At 39.8% G+C, this 6,000-nt stretch overlaps 1 protein-coding gene across 2 annotated transcripts in view; it reads right to left on the bottom strand.

Annotated features, from left to right (window-relative positions):
* The window catches only part of CNOT4 (CCR4-NOT transcription complex subunit 4), a 147,828-nt gene extending 142,955 nt beyond the window's left edge, over positions 1 to 4,873 (bottom strand). For both annotated transcript variants that reach the window (XM_036246161.1, XM_036246162.1), the window contains exon 1: positions 4,660 to 4,873. The gene's annotated coding sequence lies outside the window, so the exon portion shown is untranslated. The remainder of the gene's footprint in view (positions 1 to 4,659) is intronic.
* Positions 4,874 to 6,000: the final 1,127 nt, after the last annotated feature.

Raw genomic sequence — 6,000 nt, forward strand, 5'->3', positions numbered from 1 at the left:
TTTTTAAATCATACTTTATTTTGCACAGATATCTGATATATACACATATACAAATAGTAAGGTTCATCCTAAGGGCGATAAATCATCCACCAATCACCCAATGCAGTTAAAGTTTAAAACAGGACAACTTTCTTGTATAAACAGAGTTTAGTAAGAATGAAACAATCCTCACAAATAAAGTTCTTAGGAAAAGAAACTCATACTCAACTTGCCTTGTTAATTGTATTATCCTTATTATTATTATTATTTTATTTATTTGTTAATCCTCACCTGAGGGTATTTTTGCATTGATTTTTAGAGAGAGAGTAGAAGGGATGGAGGAAGAGAGAGAGAAATAAACATCTATGTGAGAGCCAAACACTGATGTGTGTCCTGACCAGAAATCCCAACCGAGCCACACTAGCCAGGGCACTTGTACTATCTTTAAAATTAAGTTTTCCTTGCAAGTAAAAATAATCATCTTCTTTTTAGTAGCATGTAATTTCTCTTTTCTGGTAAAAGAAAAACTCTGATATAGGAAAGCTAACCTAAGGCACCTAAATAGTGTTGAAATTTTCTCTTCTATAAACTACTTTTTGATAAAAAAAAAAAACAAAAACAACTAAAAGAATCATACTACGAAAAAGAAATGCAACAAAACCCACTGAATTATACTATTTTTTATTTTATTTTATTTTTCTTTATTTAGTTTTAGAGAGAGGAAGGGAGAGGGTGAGACAGCTAGAAACATAAATGAGAGAGGATATCGATTGGCCACCTCCTGCATGCCCCCCACAACCCAGGCATGTGCCCTGACTGGGAATCGAACCCATGACCTCCTGGTGCATGGGTGCACACTCAACCACTGAGCCACACCAGCTAGGCCTGAATTATACTATTACTACACTTAAAAAAGTTGACATTTACTACACAATATTTTCTAATAAAGGACACATAATATCGAGATTAAAAACAATTCCAGAGAAAGTTCTTTTAGAAAACCACTAAATACTGATTAAAAAGTTCCACTTAAAGAAAGAAAAAAGTCCCACTTATCTTCTTTACTTGCACCACTAAATAATTCAGTAAATTATGTCACTTTTATAATTTGTGTACACTCAACTTTTGAAAAAAAAATTACTATCTTCAAAGTATCAGGGATATTGCCACATTTTATATAAGAATGGACATTTTGCAAATTGTTCCTATTATCTCTGAGGTAACAAAATTTTTTAAATCTGAGACTGCATTGGGAGAACATATTGTAAAGTATATGATGTCTAACTGCTATGTTGTACACCTGAAACTAATATAAAATAATGATGAATGCAAACTGTAATTGAAAAATAAATTTTTTTTAAATCTCAGTATGTGTTAGTTTTATCCAATACATGCTATCCCGGCGGGATGCAAACCATTTATAAGTTCCACTTAGATTAAGAACTCCTTTGAGAAAAGTATGTAGTACATTCTAGTTACACTATTTCTAGAACACTAAAAATCTCTATAACCTATTTCCCTACTGTTTTTCTATGGAACCAAGTGAGATTAATGTAACTTCTTTCACAAAAAGTCGAGACAGTACTAAATAACACAAAGCTAACTAAATTTTTACAGAGGCTGAAGTTTTTACAAATTAAAACTTTCTATTTCAACTTGTCTATAAAAATAACAACATTGACTTAAAATAGATTCTACCCAGTATTATTTGCAGGTACCCCCACATACATGCACCCACCTCCAAAATACGTTAAAATAGTGTATGTAGCTTCACCTTTAAAACAGCAGTAGAGAAGGAAAGGGAAGACTTGTGAAACATACTGCTTAAGCTGAGAAGGTATTTTTCCATTCTCTTAAGACATGTAAAATAATTTTTAAAATAAAACTGCCCGAATGCAAGGAGTTCATTATTAAGCAACACCCTCTTTCTATTACACATAATGAGCTGCAGGTGATTACCACTGCTCCCATTTAGACTGAAGTTGAAGGCATTACAAACCAATTTTCCTGTATTTTGCCATTTGATTATAACTGTCTCATCCTAATAAAATTATAGATTTCTCTGTGCAACTTTATAAAAACAAATTTTATAGTAAGTCAGCTTTAAGTAATTCGTGCCCAAAAACCTTCCTATAGAAACAATCTATTCATCTGAAGAACTCAACAACTGAACCTGGCAGAAAATATTTCTACAATCGAAATTATGAAGCTGTAATGTTCATAATGTTACATCCAAAAATTTAAACCATACAAAAATATTTTGAAATCTCAGCTCCCTATTTCCTATCAAAATGTCAAACAACTTTGGATATCTTTAGATGTAATAAAGATCCCAAAGTAAATTCATTTTGACTTCAGAGTGCTGAAACTAAGAATTTGATGACTGCAGAAAAAACAGTGCAGAGTAAATTACTTGAGAATATATTTAGTGAGGCAAAAATATCTTTACACAAAAAAGATGTATTAAAATCATTTACCCTCTTCTGCCAAACAGTCCTCTCCTAGAACACATTGCTTATAATTCAGCCAAGTATAACTGCCAAGGGTTCCTAAGCCTGTGTGTTAGGTTTGTTCAAAGTGGAAAGCTTCTCCCCCAGCATATTACAAAGAAAAATGAAATACATTTTTTACTTAAGAGTAAAGATCAATTGTATTAAACACATTTCCACTGAAAAGTAAGGAATATTTTTTTAAATCCTACTAATAAACTAAATGTAAGTAATATTGTTTATAAACCTCAAATTATAACTTAGAACAAAGTTTGCTATATAAATTGCTTTCAATTCCCAAGAGTACGGATTTATTTAGTTTCCCCAAATTGGGGCTTAAGTAGCTAAAAAGAAAAAAAGAAGATTTATAAACAGCTTTTCCACCTCGGTTTATATTTGCTAAAACAAACCATTTATCACAAGTGACCATAATGCCAAATGTAAGACACCTCAAGTATTAAGGTAAAATTTGTAAAAATCACAATACAGTAATGTGCAAAAGTGATTAAAAGGGTAACTATGTATTACATATATCTTAAGAACACAATGTCTTATTTAAATTTAAGATGTATTTCTCTGATTTATGTAATCCTGTTCGCTTTTCTGGTCATTCTTTTTTCACGGTAGTCTGATTAAAGCAAAGACTCCTTCTTCCCATTATGCCATTAGTCAGTATACTTCAATTTAGCTTTTGCCAAAACACAGACACCTCTTGCTTCTAGTTTTCTGTTTTTTAATGTAGATAATGACAGTGATTGCTACCTAATGCATGTATGTGCACACTTTGTCATTTCACTGGGGGGAAGGGTCATCTATTTTTCTTTTGCATACATACCTAATGGGTTTCCAAAAGAAAATAATGCATTCAGATACTTACCACTCTAAGAATGTTAAAGAGAGAAGTTCCCAAATGCCAAAATACTAAGTCTGGTATTAGCTAGAGAGGAAATTTCCACTCAAACCATAAATAAAATGTCATCAATTAAGCCGAACATCAATATAACTCAGTCAATAATCAATGCTCAATATGGAAGGGATCTGTAACCCACATATAACCAAAATATCACTTATATTTGTTTGTGAAGTTCACAGATGAATTTGGTTGTGTGCCAGATTTATCTTATTTTGAAATGCCAAGGCTAACATTTGTTAGTATAATCAGCGCCAACATTAAGTGTCCTGGGGAGAGGCAATTCGGAAGAACGCTTAGCAGCACGGACAAACCGGTCCAAAATGAAAAGGGGGGGGGGGGAACCCTCCCAACAGAGCGAATAATCTACAAATTACTGAAAACAAAACGAAAACGTCCCTCTCCAGAGTAGCCTAAGTAAACGCTCTTCACTCAGAACGTGTAATAGTACCCTACCCTCGCTTCATGCACTTCCCAACTTCCTTGACTTGCCAGGGGCCAACACGGGGCACCCCCCCCCCTTTTTTTTTTCTGGAAGCGAATGGTGAAAGAATCTGGACAGCAGAGAGGGAAGGAACAGACAATTCCCAAGAAAGCTGGGAAACAGGTGGGTTAGGACGAGCAGCAGCAGCAGCACTAGACACTTCAGGGGCAGCTTTAAAATGACAGATGCGGTCCAAGGCAAGACTAGACACATCGGGAGAGTGTCCACCGGGGCAGGCCGACCGGGGGTGATGGCAAGCACAGGAGGGGGGCAAAGCCTAACTCCAGAGTGGAAGGGAGCAGCGGAGCAAGAACAAGCAGCCAAGAGCAGTGGGATTCGTGAGCAGCGGCAGCAGCAGCACGGGTCAGAGTGGAAGTGATGGCTTTGGTCTTGGGAGTCGGGGGCCACTGGGAAAGGACGTCAGAGCGGGGAAAGGGGACTGGGAAAACAAGGAGTCCTGAGAGCTAAGATTCCTGCCCCAACAAAAAGGTGGAGGAGAGAGCCGAAGACGAAAAGCCGCCTCGACTCCCCAATTGAAGAAATTTTTCCAAGGAGTCGGTGCTCGCCGCCACGGCGCCGTCTGCCCCGCTCCCTTTTCCCGGCGGTAACTGCTGTGGCGTAGAGGAGAGAGGGAGGAAGAGGAGGAGGAGGAAGAAGACCAAGGAAGAGGAGGGTGAAAATGAGGCGGGGGGTGGGGAGAGAGGGGGGTGCGGCCTGCACAGTTTCAGCGAAGCCTCCGCTCTCTCGTAGCCGGTCAGCCCCGGGTTTCCCCTAAGCCCAGCCCCGCATAGACTCACCCGCCTGCCTTGTCTCGCTTTTCCCTTAGCCGACTCCAAGAGCTGCCGCGTCCTCACAAGAGACCACTGGACGAGTGTCGGGGAAAAAACTCTTCAGAACCGGGCCTGATTGCTTCAGCGAGTCCGACCTTTACGGCTGAGAGAGACACCCTCAGCTTTCGGTGGGTTCCACAGCCAGACGGGCCACCATCTTACATTAGGGTAAGACTCCTCCGGCTTCCCGTGCGCAGGCGCACGCTGATCCGGCAGGGAGGGGCAAGGGAGGGGCGGGAGGAGCGGTGGGCGGCCGCTCCCACGGCACTCTGGGAGCTGTAGTCCTCGGAAGGTAACCGCCCCGTTGCAAGCTGGGAGTTGAAGTTCTCCCTACTAGGGCGGATGGGATTGCCCACCTCACGTGGCTGCTAGACTGCCTTTCTTCGTGTTTTGCTTCCTTCTCTGGTCGCATGTGCTGTTCCGCTGTCATTTGGTCGGCGATCTTGTTAGTGGTTCCGTTTCCTCCGTGTTTGCTCAAATATGGGATACCAAAACTCGGGGCGAGCTTAACCAATTTAGGGGGAACCAAGAACGTCTCTCTCCTGCCCCGCCTACCACAGATATTAAAAGGGCGGGGTCGAGGCAGATTGGCAAGGTAAGGAGGAGCGCGGGATTTGATCTAGAGTGAGGATTTGATAGTGAATTGTTTGCTTGCGAAAAGAGAGGATTAGGAGCCGCCAGTCTTGATGCCATACTCACCTTTAGTCTCCAGTGAAGAAATAAACCACATTGCTCTGTACAGGTGTACAAGAAACGGAAGATCCATTCATTTACAAAAACGTGTTTCTGATTATATAAATTTTAGAACATTATATGGATTTTGGCGCAAATTAGTGTTAGTTTGGTATCCAGCTGTGCACAGCCCTGAGCACTAAGATCAGAAAGTCCTCACACATCAGTACATCCCAGAGAATATAAGAATGCAGTTCCTAGGAGCGCCAAGTCACAGAAATCAACTTCCTGGTTCCTCCGATTGCCTCCTGGAATTCTAGTGAAAGTAGCGCTCCAAGCAGTGGTTTTTGTTTATTGCGTGTATTCTTCCATTCATAAAACACTCACTGAGCTCCTCTGTGCTCCGCACTGTTCTATATGTGGGGAAATGTTGGGGAGCAAAACACAAAATTCCCTCTTCCCATCCTAAGAAATTGTGTATTCTAGTGTGGATTGGGGTGAGGAAAAAGGGAGAGGAGACAATTATTTTAAATGTATTATTAAAATGCATAGTTTGTCATTACTAATAAAAAAAAAAAATTAAAACCAGGAAGGGGAATGGGTAAAGAGGTTGCAATTTTATTTTTTTAATTTTTT

Source organism: Molossus molossus, unplaced genomic scaffold (assembly GCF_014108415.1).
Source record: "Molossus molossus isolate mMolMol1 unplaced genomic scaffold, mMolMol1.p scaffold_m16_p_7, whole genome shotgun sequence".
NCBI classification, from domain to species: Eukaryota; Metazoa; Chordata; class Mammalia; order Chiroptera; family Molossidae; genus Molossus; species Molossus molossus.